Source organism: Schistocerca cancellata, chromosome 5 (genome assembly GCF_023864275.1).
Source record: "Schistocerca cancellata isolate TAMUIC-IGC-003103 chromosome 5, iqSchCanc2.1, whole genome shotgun sequence".
NCBI lineage: Eukaryota > Metazoa > Arthropoda > Insecta > Orthoptera > Acrididae > Schistocerca > Schistocerca cancellata.
In genome coordinates, this window is record NC_064630.1 from 333591528 (window position 1) to 333608380 (window position 16853).

Consider the following 16853-nt stretch of genomic DNA (forward strand, 5'->3'; position numbering starts at 1 on the left):
CCTCCGCAAACATGCCTTCGCCCTAGCCAGATTACGCTCCCATATTTTATTTTCTCAGGCTTGTCTGACATTTGGTATTACCCCCAAAGGCCTCACACTTAAAGTTTCCATCTCTGACTGCAACCCTTCTTTCCATCAGTCCCTATACCAGTTCCAAACTGAACAATCCATTGCCCTCGACCACCTAATCCTTCACCTACACATCAACTCAGCCAATGAACACACCCGTCAACTCCTATCCTTAATAAAAGTCCTCAGTTTTTCCTCTCCCACATCCACACCGGCTGTTCAGAGCATCCTCCTACAGGCCAACTGCAAATTAGAACAGCATGCCACCCTCCACCTCAAAAAACTATCCAATCTCCTGGTTTCCCACCTCTGGAAAGGCAACTCACTCACCCTTCACAACCTTTCCAGCAAACCTCAACCTCCTCTCATTGCACACAAACCCAGTCTCTCCCATCTACTCAATCTCCCACTTCAGGCTCCACTCCTTCCAAAACCTCAAACTTCCAATCAACACAATCTGGAACCACAACACCCTAATTCAGTAGTTAACCTTTCCTCCAAACCTCTCTCCCAATCCGAAACCTCTGTCCTATCCAAAGGCTTTGCCTTCAGCCCCACTCCCAGATTCAACCAAACAGCCCTCATCAAAGATTTACTGTCCTACACTCATAGTCTCTGCTGAAAATATCACTTTGCCATGAAGAAAAATGATCCTAATCCTACTCCTAATGATCCAGCTCCCCAAGACACTATCCAAATTGAACCCTGCCTGCAACAGTTCCGTCCTCCGTCACAGCGGGACCCACCTCCTCTTCCTCAAAAACACCCTCTCCAAACCTTCCAGGAATTTCTGACTTCCATCCTTGCCTCTCAATCCTTCTTAAAAAACCTTAATCCTATTCCCAACATCACCACTGCTGAAGCCCAAGCTATCCATGATCTGAAGTTTGACCGATCCATCGCCATTCTTCCGGCGGACAACGGTTCCACGACCGTGGTACTTGATCGTCGGGAGAATGTGGCTGAGGGACTGCGTCTGCTTTCACACAACACCACATACAAAGTTTGCCAAGGTAATCCCATTCCTGATGACCAGGTGGAGCTTCAAGGAATCCTCAGATCCTTGGGCCCCCTACAAAACCTTTCACCTGACTCCATCACCCTCCTAACCCCACCGACACACCGCACCCCTACCTTCTACCTACTTCCTAAAATTCACAAACCCAATCATCCCGGCCGCCCCATTGTAGCTGGTTACCAAGCCCCCACAGAACGTATCTCTGCCTATGTAGATCAACACCTTCAACCCATTACATGCAGTCTACCATCCTTCATCAAAGACACCAACCACTTTCTCGAACGCCTGGAATCCTTACCCAATCTGTTACCCCCGAAAACCATCCCTGTTACCATTGATGCCATTTCCTTATACACAAATATTCCGCACGTCTAGGGGCTCGCTGCGATGGAGCACTTCCTTTCACGCCGATCACCTGCCACCCTACCAAAATCCTCTTTCCTCATTACCTTAGCCAGCTTCATCCTGACCCACAACTTCTTCACTTTTGAAGGCCAGACATACAACAATTAAAGGGAACAGCCATGGTTGCTAGGATGGCCCACTCGTATGCCAACCTATTCATGGGTTGCTTAGAGGAAGCCTTCTTGGTTACCCAGTCCTGCCAACCCGAAGTTTGGTACAGATTTATTGATGACATCTTCATGATCTGGACTCACAGTGAAGGAGAACTCCAGAATTTCCTCTCCAACATCAACTCCTTTGGTTCCATCAGATTCACCTGGTCCTACTCCAAAACCCATCCCACTCTCCTTGACATTGACCTCCACCTGTCCAATGGCCAGCTCACACGTCCGTCCACATCAAACCCACCAACAAGCAACAGTACCTCCATTATGACAGCTGCCACCAATTCCACATCAAACGGTCCCTTCCCTACAGCCTAGGTCTTTGTGGCAAACGAATCTGCTCCAGTCTGGAATCCCTGAACCATTACACCAACAACCTGAAAACAGCTTTCACATCCCGCAACTACCCTCCCGACCTGGTACACAAGCAAATAACCAGAGCCACTTCCTCATCTCCTCAAACCCAGAACCTCCCACAGAAGAACCGCAAAAGTGCCCCACTTGTGACAGGATACTTCCTGAGACTGGATCAGACTCTGAATGTGGCTCTCCAGCAGGGATACGACTTCCTCAAATCCTGCCCTGAAATGAGATCCATCCTTCATTAAATCCTCCCCACTCCACCAAGAGTGTCCTTCCGCTGTCCACCTAACCTTCGTAACCTCTTAGTTCATCCCTATGAAATCCCCAAACCACCTTCCCTACCCTCTGGCTCCTACCCTTGTAACTGCCCCCGGTGTAAAACCTGTCCCATGCACCCTCCCACCACCACCGACTCCAGTCCTGTAACCCGGAAGGTGTACACAATCAAAGGCAGAGCCACGTGTGAAAGCACCCACATGATTTACCAACTGACCTGCCTACACTGTGAAGCTTTCTATGTGGGAATGACCAGCAAAAAACTGTCCAGTCCATGAATGGACACAGGCAGACAGTGTTTGTTGGTAATGAGGATCACCCTGTGGCTAAACATGCCTTGGTGCACAGCCAGCACATCTTGGCACAGTGTTACACCGTCCGGGTTATCTGGATACTTCCCACTAACACCAACCTGTCAGAACTCCGGAGATGGGAACTTGCCCTTCAGCATATCCTCTCTTCTCGTTATCCGCGAGGCCTCAATCTCCGCTAATTTCTAATTTCAATTTGCTGCCGCTCGTACCTCCCCTGCCTTTCAACAACATCTTTGTCTTTGCACTTCCGCCTCGACTGACATCTCTGCCCAAACTCTTTGCCCTTACAAATGTCTGTTTGTGTCTGTGTATATGCGGATGGATATATGTGTGTGTGCGAGTGTATACCTGTCTTTTTTTCCCCCTAAGTTAAGTCTTTCTGCTCCCAGGATTGGAATGACTCCTTACCCTCTCCCTTAAAACCCACATCCTTTCGTCTTTCCTTCTCCTTCCCTCTTTCCTGATGAAGCAACCGTCAGTTGCAAAAACTTACACACTCACAAATATCAAGCTTTCACAACCCACAGTTGCTTCATCAGGAAAGAGGTTAGGAGAGGGAAAGACAAAAGGATTTGGGTTATAAGGCAGAGGATAAGGAGTCATTCCAATCCCAGGAGCGGAAAGACGTACATTACATGGAATGTTTCCCTATATAGAAAGTAACATTCCATGTGGGAAAGAAACATTCCACATGGGGAAAAAATATATATAACATTTACATTCCCTCTGCAAACATGCCTTTGCGCTAACCAGATTTAGCTCCCATATTTTATTTACTCAGGCTTGTCTGACATTTGGCATCACCCCCAAAGGCCTCCCACTTAAAGTTCCCATCTCTGGCTGTAACCCTTCTTTCCATCAGTCCCTATACCACCTCCAAACCAAACAATCCACACCTGCTGTTCAGAGCATCCTCCTACAGGCCAACCACAAATTAGAACAGCATGCCACCCTCCACCTCAAAAAACTATCCAATCTCCTGGTTTCCCACCTCCGGAAAGGCAATTCACTCATCCTCCACAACCTTTCCAATATACCTCAACCTCATCTCATTGCACACAGATCCAGTTTCTACCATTTCTCAATCTCCCACTTCCAGCTCCACTCCCCCCAAAACCTCAGAATTCTAGTCAACACAATTTGGAACCACAACACCCCAGTTCCGTAGTTAACCTTTCCTCCAAACCTCTCTCCCATTCCGAATCCTCTTTCCTATCCAAAGGCCTCACCTTCAGCCCTACTCCCAGATTCAACCAAACAGCCCTCATCAAAGATTTACTGTCCTATACTCGTAGTCTCTGCTGGAAATACCACTTTGCCACAAAGAAAAATAATCCTAAACCTACTCCTAATGATCCAACTCCCCAAGACATTATCCAAATTGAACCCTGCCTGGAATTGTTCCATCCTCCATCACAGTGGGACTCACCTCCTCTTCCTCAAAATCACCCTCTCCAAACCTTCCAGGAATTTCTCACTTCCAGCCCTGCCTCTCAATCTTTTTTGAAAAATCTTAATCCTACTCCCAACATCACTACAGCTGAAGCCCAGGCTATCCGTGATCTGAAGGCTGACCGATCCATCGTCATTCTTCCGGCGGACAAGGGTTCCATGACCGTGGTACTCGATTGTCGAGAGTATGTGGCTGAGGGACTGTGTCAGCTTTCAGACAACACTACATACAAAGTTTGCCAAGGTAATCCCATTCCTGATGTCCAGGTGGAGCTTCAAGGAGTCCTCAGAACCTTAGCCCCCCGACAAAGCCTTTCACCTGACTCCATCAACCTCCTGACCCCACTGACACCTCGCACCCCTACCTTCTACCTACTTCCTAAAATTCACAAACCCAAACATCCCGGCCGCCCCATTGTAGCTGGTAACCAAATCCCCACAGAATTTATCTCTGCCTACGTGGATCAACACCTTCAAGCCATTACATGCAGTCTCCCATCCTTCATCAAAGACACCAACCACTTTCTCGAATGCCTGGAATCCTTACCCAGTCTGTTACCCCCAGAAATCATCCTTGTAACCATTGATGCCACTTCCTTATACACAAAGGACTGGCAAGACTGTTTGGGATGTTTTTCAATATGGTCAACTCTATGTTCTGAATTTTTTCCTACCTGTGAGAAGCGATGGTTGCTAATAGGAACGTTTATGAATTGTGAATCACATGTAGTATTCTCTTCACCATAAGAATAATACGAATATAAACATTTTGCCATGTTTTCTTTCATGTTTGCTGCTATCTCATTTAAATCCTGTCTGCCTAATAAATTACGAAACTAGAGTGAGTCAACAGCAAACGTGGAAGAATATACATATCATGTCATGTTTATTTTCGTACTCTTCTTATGCCCAATAGTGATACAGTCAGAAATGAAGCACGAAACTTGACTAGATTTTTAAATCTAAGATGACTCTAATTTCTGTGCAGAATGTAATGTACTAAAGAGGCGTCCGCAAAGATTTTCACACGGAGAAAAATTTTTGCTAAACTCTCGTTCAGAACATCTTCTATCATATGCATTCTATTATTTGGTTCTTGTTGATCATTATCAAAGACAGCAGCAGTGTAAGTAACAACAAATAGCAGTCTCTTGCCATTGTTTTGCTAATGAGATGATTCCTCTCTTTTTTTTTTTAACTGTAAGCGGTGGTAGCATGCACTAAAGCAAGACATGCCGTGAGCGGCGACAGCCCGTAAACACAGAATGCGACAAACAATGCATGACACAGTACAGTAATGTTTTTTTAACTTAGAGTGGCATAAACACCTATAATACTGAGAATGGCACTTATCATATCAAAGAAAAACAAGCAATAAATTCAAACCAGACAAAGCATATGAAAAAGGAAGGGTACCTTATAAATACGGAAGGAGCGCAAGATGCATAGCAATGGCTACCTGGTAAAGCTTAACTGCTAAGGTTACAACTTGAACCAAACTACTGTAGCTGTATCATCTTTCATTCGACCTAAATTGTGTCTCACATTACAATGGACCAACTTTGTTTCGATTTGGAGGTGCGGCCTAAAACTTTTCTCTCCCTTGAATTTCGAGTCTTAAAGTTCAGGTGCGGCTTAAATTCGGGAAAATTTTTTTTCCTTGATTTCGAGTCTCATTTTTTGGGTGTGGCTAAGATTCAAGTGCGGCTTATATTCGAGTAAATACGGTATACTCACCATGGCAGTGCTTGGGACCACAGCACAAAATGTATGTATTCTGATGTTCATTTCAAACTTCTTTACTCAGGCAGTAGTCCATTGTTTGTCTGGTGTAGCTTTGCATTGGCTTATGTTTTACCACACCTAGCCTGATTGCTGTTTTCTAAAATGTTATATGGTACTTCTTTTTTGTTTTCTTGTGTGCACTAGTGTATATAAAAATTATTATCAGCTTCAGTCTCTTTTTTATTTTCAGTACTGCACTTGATGATGGGCAGATAATAGCCTGAAACCTGTTATAGTGTAAGCATTGAAAAATAAAAGAATCTCAAATCTGAAATGTTTTTTTCAGTCTCTGTTATAAGGCTGAGTTGTGGATGTTCCTCCAGCAGGATTGTTTGTCACATAGAGGTCAATATCCCCATGTGTGAATTACACAGAGCGACACATTTTATATCAATGTTGATAAACTCGTAACAACATAAGTATTTATGAGATTAGATAATTGTGAAACACACAATAAAAAACACACAAACACACACACAAATTTCAAGCTTTTGCAACCCAAGATTGCTTCATCAGGAAAGAGGGAAGGAGAGGGAAAGACGAAAGGATGTGGGTTTTAAGGGAGAGGGTATGGAGTCATTCCAATCCTGGGAGTGGAAAGACTTACCTTAGGGGGAAAAAAGGACAGGTATACATACACTCGCACGCGCGCACACACACACACACACACACACACACACACACATACACACACACACACACACACATATCCATCCGCACATAAACAGACACAGGCAGACATATGTAAAGGCAAAGAGGTTGGGCAGAGATGTCAGTTAAGACGGAAGTACAGAGGCAAAGATGTTGTTGAATGACAAGTGATGTATGAGGTGCAGCAACTTGAAATTAGTGGAGGTTGAGGCCTGGTGGGTAACAGGAAGAAAGAATTTACTGAAGGGCAAGTTCCCATCTCTGGAGTTCTGATAGGTTTGTGTCAGTGGGAAGTATCAAGATAACCCGGACAGTATAACACTGTGCCAAGATGTGCTGGCCGTGCACCAAGGCATGTTTAGCCACAGGGTGATACTCATTACCAACAAACACTGTCTGCCTGTGTCCATTCATGTGAATGGACAGTTTGTTGCTGGTCATTCCCACATAGAAATCTTCACAGTGTAGGCAGGTCAGTTGGTAAATCATGTGGGTGCTTTCACACGTGGCTCTGCCTTTGATCGTATACACCTTCCGGGTTACAGGAGTGGAGTCGGTTGTGGTGGGAGGGTGCATGGGACAGGTTTTACACCTGGGGCAGTTACAAGGGTAGGAGCCAGAGGGTAGGGAAGGTGGTTTGGGGATTTCATAGGGATGAACTAAGAGGTTACGAAGGTTAGGTAGACGGCGGAAAGACACTCTTGGTGGAGTGGGGAGGATTTAATGAAGGATGGATCTCATTTCAGGGCAGGATTTGAGGATGTCGTATCCATGCTGGAGAGCCACATTCAGAGTCTGATCCAGTCCCGGAAAGTATCCTGTCACAAGTGGGGCACTTTTGGGGTTCTTCTGTGGGGGTTTTTGGGTTCGAGGAGATGAGGAAGTGGCTCTGGTTATTTGCTTGTGTACCAGGTCGGGAGGGTAGTTGCGGAATGCGAAAGCTGTTTTCAGGTTGTTGGTGTAATGGTTCAGGGATTCAGGAGTGGAGCAGATCCGTTTGCCACGAAGACCTAAGCTGTAGGGAAGGGACCGTTTGATATGGAATGGGTGGCAGCTGTCATAATGGAGGTACTGTTGCTTGTTGGGGGGTTTGATGTGGACAGACGTGTTTAGCTGGCCACTGGACAGATGGAGGTCGATGTTGAGGAAAGTGGCATTGGATTTGGAGCAGGACCAGGTGAATCTGACGGAACCAAAGGAGTTGAGGTTGGAGAGGAAATTCTGGAGTTCTTCTTCACTGTGAGTCCAGATCATGAAAATGTCATCAATAAATCTGTACCAAACTTTGGGTTGGCAGGCCTGGGTAACCAAGAAGGCTTCCTCTAAGCGACCCATGAATAGGTTGGCATACGAGGGGGCCATCCTGGTACCCATGGCTGTTCCCTTTAATTGTTGGTATGCCTGGCCTTCAAAAGTGAAGAAGTTGTGAGTTAGGATGAAGCTGGCTAAGGTAATGAGGAAAGAGGTTTTAGGTAGGGTGGCAGGTGATCAGCACGCAAGGAAGTGCTCCATAGCAGCGAGGCCTTGGATGTGTAGGATATTTGTGTATAAGGAATTGGCATCAATGGTTACAAGGATGGTTTCTGGGGGTAACATATTGGGTAAGGATTCCAGGCATTCGAGTAAGTGGTTGGTGTCTTTGATGAAGGATGGAAGACTGCATGTGATGGTTTTGAAGGTGTTGATCTATGTAGGCAGAGATACGTTCTGTGGGGGCTTGGTAACCAGCTACAATTGGGAAGCTGGGATGTTTGGATTTGTGAATTTTAGGAAGTAAGTAGAAGGTAGCGGTGCGGGGTGTCGGTGGGGTCAGGAGGTTGATGGAGTCAGGTAAGAGGTTTTGTAGGGGGCCTAAGATTCTGAGGATTCCTTGAAGCTCCGCCTGGACGTCAGAAATGGGATTACCTTGTTAAACTTTGTATGTAGTGTTGTCTGAAAGATGACACAGTCCCTCAGCCACATACTCCCAACGATCATGTACACGCTTGTCAGTCGGAAGAATAATGATGGATCGGTCAGCCTTCAGATCACGGATAGCCTAGGCTTCAGCTGTGGTGATGTTGGGAGTAGTATTAAGGTTTTTCAAGAAAGTCTGAGAGGCAAGGCTGGAAGTGAGAAATTCCTGGAAGGTTTGGAGAGGGTGATTTTGAGGAAGAGGAGGTGTGTCCCACTGTGATGGAGGACGTAACCTTTCCAGGCAGGGTTCAATTTGGGTAGTGTCTTGGGGAGTTGGATCATTAGGAGTAGGATTAGGATTATTTTTCTTCGTGGCAAAGTGATATTTTCAGCAGAGACTATGAGTGTAGGACAGTAAATCTTTGATGAGGGCTGTTTGGTTGAATCTGGGAGTAGGGCTGAAGGTGAGGCCTTTGGATAGGACAGAGGTTACTGACTGGGAGAGAGGTTTAGAGGAAAGGTTAACTATGGAATTGGGGTGTTGTGGTTCCAGATTATGTTGATTGGAATTTTGGGGTTTTGGGGGGAGTGGAGCTGGAAGTGGGAGATTGAGTAGATGGGAGGGACTGGGTCTGTGTGCAATAGGAGGAGGTTGAGGTTTGTTGGAGGGTTGTGGAGGATGAGTGAGTTGCCTTTCCTGAGGTGGGAAACCAGGAGATTGGATAGTTTTTTGAGGTGGAGGGTGGCATGCTGTTCTAATTTGTGGTTGGCCTGTAGGAGGATGCTCTGAACAGCCAGTGTGGATGTGGAAGAGGTAAGATTGAGGACTTTTATTAAGGATAGGAGTTTTTGGGTGTGTTCTTTGGCTGAGTTAATGTGTAGGTTGTAACGGTACATATTAAAGGCTTTACTTTACCGAAGTATGCGATACCCTCCAAATTCAACCAGTTTAACGAGTATTTATGATTATAGAAAAGTTATTGTGTATGTTAGCAATAATTGCATAACATGTCTCCATAAACATTCAACCCATTAAATTATACTGAATAACTGACCCACACAAAAGTTAATATCACTTGATCACTGATACAGCAAATGTCATCATGTAAAAACACTAAGTTCATCTTAAATAATTAATATGAAGTTCGAAAAATAGTGGCCAACTTAGGTATTTTGGATCTCCTTAAATAAAAATCACTCAGTGAAACCTATTTGTTCACTAGGAGCGTTTTCACTCAGTATTAATGTAATCAATCCTATATTAGATGAAAACCAATGTAATTCTTAATAATTCTTGTTATTTACTTATTTATTCAAATCAGAGAAGTCAGTTGACAAACTTCTAAAAAACGGCCTTTTTGTAACAAAGAATTATTCTGTCAAGTCAACAAATCTGTCTGTCATTTTAATAACATGTTAAATTATGTCACTCGTTGCAAATTAATAACTTTTCTGCACAAATTATGATAACAGATGTACATGTGACTTATAAACAATATCTCTTTTTAGTAGTTCTTTGACAATGTTATAAATACCAGCAGCAAGAAGGGTCGGGGTGCAGTCGGAATGTCACTTTGGTAAAGTGTGTTTGTGTGTTATTGTTTGAGGTGGATAAACAATGCAAAGAACATGTTAAGGAAGTACTACTTTGTGTTGTGTCATGGTCTTTGGTGGACAGTGGAATAAAGATGGCCACCAAAGTAATAAATATTTGAAGTATACATATTTGTTGGTTTCGCTCGTTCTTTATCATCAAAAGCACATAAAAAACATGGGACCTCATGTTTTTAACCCTAGACAACCAGATTTAGAGCCAGCATCAGCATTGAGACACAGCAGTGATCCAGCAAGCAGCAGCGATTACCACAATGCATTTTAATGGTGCCAACCTAACATCAAGTGCTAACAAGCTCTGTAAATGGGAGTGAAATAGTGCGATTATAGCAATTAGGAATATCTACGACTAGGCGACCATTACAAGGTGAAGAATTAGGTGGGTGAGGGCAATGGATTGTTCGGTGTGGAACTGGTATAGGGACTGATGGAAAGAAGGGTTACAGCCAGAGATGGGAACTTTAAGTGTGAGGCCTTTGGGGGTGATGCCAAATGTCAGACAAAGCTTAGTAAATAAAATATGGGAGCGTAATCTGGTTAGGGCAAAGGCATGTTTGCAGAGGGAATGTAAATAAAACTTATATACAGGGTGTTACAAAAAGGTACAACCAAACTTTCAGGAAACATTCCTCACACACAAATAAAAAAAAAAAAAGATGTTATGTGGACATGTGTCTGGAAACACTTAATTTCCATGTTGGAGCTCATTTTAGTTTCGTCAGTATGTACTGTACTTCCTCGATTAACCGCCAGTTGGCCCAATTGTAAGAAGGTAATGTTGACTTCAGTGCTTGTGTTGACATGTGGCTCATTGCTCTACAGTACTAGCATCAAGCACATCAGTACGTAGCATCAACAGGTTAGTGCTCATCACGAACGTGGGTTTGCAGTTAGTGCAATGTTTACAAATGCAGAGTTGGCAGATGCCCATTTGATGTATGGATTAGCACGGAGCAATAGCCGTGGCGCGGTACGTTTGTATTGAGACAGATTACCAGAACGAAGGTGTCCCGACAGGAAGACGTTCGAAGCAATTGATTGGTGTCTTAAGGAGCACGGAACATTCCAGCCTATTACTTGCGACTGGAGAAGACCTAGAATGACGAGGACACCTGCAATGGATGAGGCAATTCTTCGTGCAGTTGACGATAACCCTAATGTCAGCATGAGAGAAGTTGCTGCTGTACAAGGTAACGTTGACCACGTCACTGTATGGAGAGTGCTACTGGTGAACCAGTTGTTTCTGTACCATGTACAGCGTGTGCAGGCACTATCAGCAGATGATTGGCCTCCTTGAGTATACTTCTGCAAATGGTTTATCCAACAATGTGTCAATCCTCATCTCAATGCAAATGTTCTCTTTACGGATGAGGCTTCATTCCAACGTGATCAAATTGTAAATTTTCACAATCATCATGTGTGGGCTGACGAGAATCTGCACGCAATTGTGCAATCACGTCATCAACACAGATTTTCTGTGAACGTTTGGGCAGGCATTGTTGGTGATGTCTTGATTGGGCCCCATGTTCTTCCACCTACACTCAATGGAGCACGTTATCATGATTTCATACGGGATACTGTACCTGTGCTGCTAGAACATGCGTCTTTACAAGTACGACACCACATGTGGTTCATGCACGATGGAGCTTCTGCACATTTCACTCGAAGTGTTCATACGCTTCTCAACAACAGATTCGGTGACCGATGGATTGGTAGAGGCGGACCAATTCCATGGCCTCCATGCTCTCCTGACCTCAACCCTCTTGACTTTCATTTACGGGGGCATTTGAAAGCTCTTGCCTACACAACCCCAGTACCAAATGCAGAGACTCTTCGTGCTTGTATTGTGGACAGCTGAGATACAATACGCCATTCTCCAGGGCTGCATCAGTGCATCCATTAGGATGCATGTATCTTCGCTAATGGAGGACATTTTGAAGATTTCCTGTAACAAAGCGTTTGAAGTCGCGCTGGTACGTTCTGTTGCTGTGTGTTTCCATTCCATGATTAATGTGATTTGAAGAGAAGTAATAAAATGAGCACTAACATGGAAATTAAGCATTTCCGGACACATGTCCACATAACATATTTTCTTTCTTTGTGTGTGAGGAATGTTTCCTGAAAGTTTGGCCGTACCTTTTTGTAACACCCTGTATATATTTTCCCCACGTGGAATGTTTCTTTCCCACGTGGAATGTTACTTTCTATTATATATATGTAAGGAAACATTCCATGTAACATAAGTCTTGACAGTCCCGGGATTGGAATGACTCCTTACCATCTCCCTTAAAACCCACATCCTTTCATCTTTCCCTCTCCTTCCTTCTTTCCTGATGAAGCAACTTTGGGTTGTGAAAGCTTGAAATTCGTGTGTGTGTGTGTTTTTTATTGTCTCTATCAACATTGCAACGCTTTTCATTGGGTAAGTTACAGCATCTTATATACCAAAAGAAAGCGCTGGCAGCCGGCCGGGGTGGCCAAGCGGTTAAAGGCACTACAGTCTGGAACCGCGTGACCGCTGCGGTCGCAGGTTCGAATCCTGCCTCGGGCATGGATGTGTGTGATGTCCTTAGGTTAGTTAGGTTTAAGTAGTTCTAACTTCTAGGGGACTGATAACCTCAGATGTTAAGTCGGGTTACAGGACTGGAGTAGGTGGTGGTGGGAGGGTGCATGGGACAGGTTTTACACCTGCTTGTGTCTGTTATGTGCGGATGGATATGTGTGTGTGTGTGTGTGTGTGTGTGTGTGTGTGTGTGTGTGTGTGTGTGTGTGTGTGTGTGTGTGTGCGAGTGTATACCTGTCCCTTTTTCTCCCTAATGTGTCTGTGTATGTGTGGTTGGATATGGGTGTGTGTGTGAGTGTATACCTGTCCTTTTTTCCTCCTAAGGTAAGTCTTTCTGCTCCCGGAATTGGAATGACTCCTTACCCTCTCCCTTAAAACCCACATCCTTTCGTCTTTCCCTCTCCTTCCCTCTTTCCTGATGAAGCAACCGCTGGTTGCGAAAGCTTGAATTTTGTGTGTATGTTTGTGTTTCTATCGACCTACCAGCACTTTCGTTTGGTAAGTCACATCATCTATGTTTATATATATATATATATATATGGTTATAATAGAAGGAAACATTCCACGTAGGAAAAATATACCTGTGGGGGCTTGGTAACCAGCTACAATGGGACGGCCGGGATGATTGGGTTTGTGAATTTTAGGAAGAAGGTAGAAGGTAGGGGTGCGGGGTGTTGGTGGGGTCAGGAGGTTGATGGAGTCAGGTGAAAGGTTTTGTAGTGTTGTCTGAAAGCTGATGCAGTCCCTCAGCCACATACTCCCGATGATCAAATACCACAGTCGTGGAACCCTTGTCCGCCGGAAGAATGACGATGGATTGGTCAGCCTTCAGATCATGGATAGCCTGGGCTTCAGCAGTGGTGATGTTGGGAGTAGGATTAAGGTTTTTTAAGAAGGATTGAGAGGCAAGGCTGGAAGTCAGAAATTCCTGGAAGGTTAGGAGAGGGTGATTTTGAGGAAGAGGAGGTGGGTCCCGTTGTGACGGAGGATGGAACTGTTCCAGGCATGGTTCAATTTGGATAGTGTCATGGGGAGTTGGATCATTAGGAGTAGGATTAGGATCATTTTTCTTCATGGCAAAGTGATATTTCCAGCAGAGAGTACGGGTGTAGGATAGTAAATCTTTGATGAGGGCTGTTTGGTTGAATCTGGGAGTGGGGCTGAAGGTGAGGATTTTGGATAGGACAGAGGTTTCGGATTGGGAGAGAGGTTTGCAGGAAAGGTTAACTACTGAATTGGGGTGTTGTGGTTCCAGATTGTGTTGATTGGAATTTTGAGGTTTTGGAGGGAGTGGAGCTGGAAGTGGGAGATTGAGTAGATGGGAGAGTCTGGGTTTGTGTGCAATGAGAGGAGGTTGAGGTTCGCTGAAAGGTTGTGAAGGGTGAGTGAGTTGCCTTTCCGGAGGTGGGAAACTAGGAGATTGGATAGTTTTTTAAGGTGGAGGGTGGCATGCTGTTCTAATTGGCGGTTGGCCTGTAGGAGGATGCTCTGAACAGCCGGTGTGGATGTGGGAGAGGAAAGATTGAGGACTTTTATTAAGGATAGGAGTTGATGGGTGTGTTGATTGGCTGAGTGGATGTGTAGGTGAAGGATTAGGTGGGTGAGGGCAATGGATTGTTCAGTTTGGAACTGGTATAGGGACTGATGGAAAGAAGGGTTGCAGCCAGAGATGGGAACTTTAAGTGTGAGGCCTTTGGGGGTGATGCCGAATGTCAGACAAGCCTGAGAAAATAAAATATGGGAGTGTAATCTGGCTAGGGCGAAGGCATATTTGCGGAGGGAATGTAAATAAAACTTAATGGGGTCGTTGTGGAGGTGTTGTGAGGGTGACATGGTACTAGAAGGTGGAAAGTGTAACATGAGGCTGAAATGAAAATGAAAATAAATATAAAAATATATGGGGAGAGATAAAGGTGAACTAGAAAGCAAATGGAGATCTGGTGTGAAAAAAGGCGAAAAAGGGTTGGTTAGAGCTGGGCTATGTTGATCCTGTGGTGAACTTGTGTAGGTAGATAATGATGTGCATAAAGGTTAGGTGGTTGTGTTGCCGCCAAAACACTTTAAAGGGTGGAGAAATTCGGGAAAATTTCGAAAAAACTACGTGAGGATGTATTAAAAGGAGTGGTTTGGTGGTGGCAGATTATGGAAATGAGGCTAACAATTGTCTGATGAAGAAATAATGACGTTAAAACCTGTGGGAAGCGGCTAAAAATGATCGGTGTTGTGAGAAAAACGGAAATGGAAATAAAGCAAAAGTTATTAAAACTAGCCAAAATGATTATTTAATAGCTGAAAGGAACTGTTTGTGAACTAGAAACGGAGGATTTTATAGCAGCGGAAGTGTTGAAAGCGGAAAAAAATTTTTTGGTTATGGTTTGGAAGTGGGTTACGTATTATTACGTATTATTGAGTATATATCGGCGGGATAAAATTGTATACTGGATTACGGTAAAAAAGGAGAAGGTGAATACAAAGTGAAACTACTGGCAAAGACAGAAGGAGAAAATAAGACGACAGAAAAGATTACGAAATGTAACAGTGACAATAACAAACGTAATTGTTGGTTTCAAATTAATGATATGAATATAATAGAGGGAAACATTCCACGTGGGAAAAATATATCTAAAAAGAAAGATGATGAGACTTACCAAACAAAAGCTCTTGCAGGTCGATAGACACACAAACAAACACAAACATACACACAAAATTCAAGCTTTCGCAACCAACGGTTGCCTCATCAGGAAAGAGGGAAGGAGAGGGAAACACCAAAGGATTTGGGTTCTAAGGGAGAGGGTAAGGAGTCATTCCAATCCCGGGAGCGGAAAGACTTACCCTAGGGGGAAAAAAGGACAGGTATACACTTGCACACACTAACACATATCCATCCGCATATACACAGACTCAAGCAGACATTTGTAAAGGCAAAGAGTTTGGGCAGAGATGTCAGTCGAGGCGGAAGTACAGAGGCAAAGATGTTGTTGAAAGACAGGTGAGGTATGAGGGGCAGCTAATTGAAATTAGAAATTAGCGGAGATTGAGGCCTGGCAGATAGCGAGAAGAGAAGATATGCTGAAGGGAGAGTTCCCATCTCCAGAGTTCTGACAGGTTGGTGTTAGTAGGAAGTATCCAGATAACTGGGACGGTGTAACACTGTGCCAAGATGTGCTGGCCGTGCACCAAGGCATGTTTAGCCACAGGGTGATCCTCATTACCAACAGACACTGTCTGCCTGTGTCCATTCATGCGAATGGACAGTTTGTTGCTGGTCATTCCCACATAGAACTCTTCACAGTGTAGGCAGGTCAGTTGGTAAATCACGTGGGTGCTTTCACTTGTGGCTCTGCCTTTGATCGTGTACACCTTCCTGACCCACAACTTCTTCACTTTCGAAGACCAGACATACCAACAATTAAAGGGAACAGCCATGGGTACCAGGATGGCCCCTTCGTACGCCAACCTATTCATGGGTCGCTTAGAGGAAGCCTTCTTGGTTACCCAGGCCTGCCAACCCAAAGTTTGGTACAGATTTATTGATGACATCTTCATGATCTGGACTCACAGTGAAGAAGAACTCCAGAATTTCCTCTCCAACCACAACTCCTTTGGTTCCATCAGATTCACCTGGTCCTACTCCAAATCCCATGCCACTTTCCTTGATGTTGACCTTCACCTGTCCAATGGCCAGCTTCACACGTCCGTCCATATCAAACCCACCAACAAGCAACAGTACCTCCATTACGACAGCTGCCACCCATTCCACATCAAACGGTCCCTTCCCTACAGCCCAGGTCTTCGTGGCAATCGAATCTGCTCCAGTCTGGAATCCCTGAAGCATTACACCAACAACCTGAAAACAGCTTTCGCATCTCGCAACTACCCTCCCAACCTGGTACAGAAGCAAATAACCAGAGCCACTTCCTCATCCTCTCAAACCCAGAACCTCCCACAGAAGAACCACAAAAGTGCCCCACTTGTGACAGGATACTTTCTGGGACTGGATCAGATTCTGAATGTGGCTCTCCAGCAGGGATATGACTTCCTCAAATCCTGCCCTGAAATGAGATTCATCCTTCATGAAATCCTCCCCACTCCACCAAGAGTGTCTTTCTGCCGTCCACCTAACCTTCGTAACCTCTTAGTTCATCCCTATGAAATCCCCAAACCACCTTCCCTACCCTCTGGCTCCTACCCTTGTAACTGCCCCCGGTGTAAAACCTGTCCCATGCACCCTCCCACCACCACCTACTCCAGTCATGTAACCCGGAAGGTGTACACAATCAAAT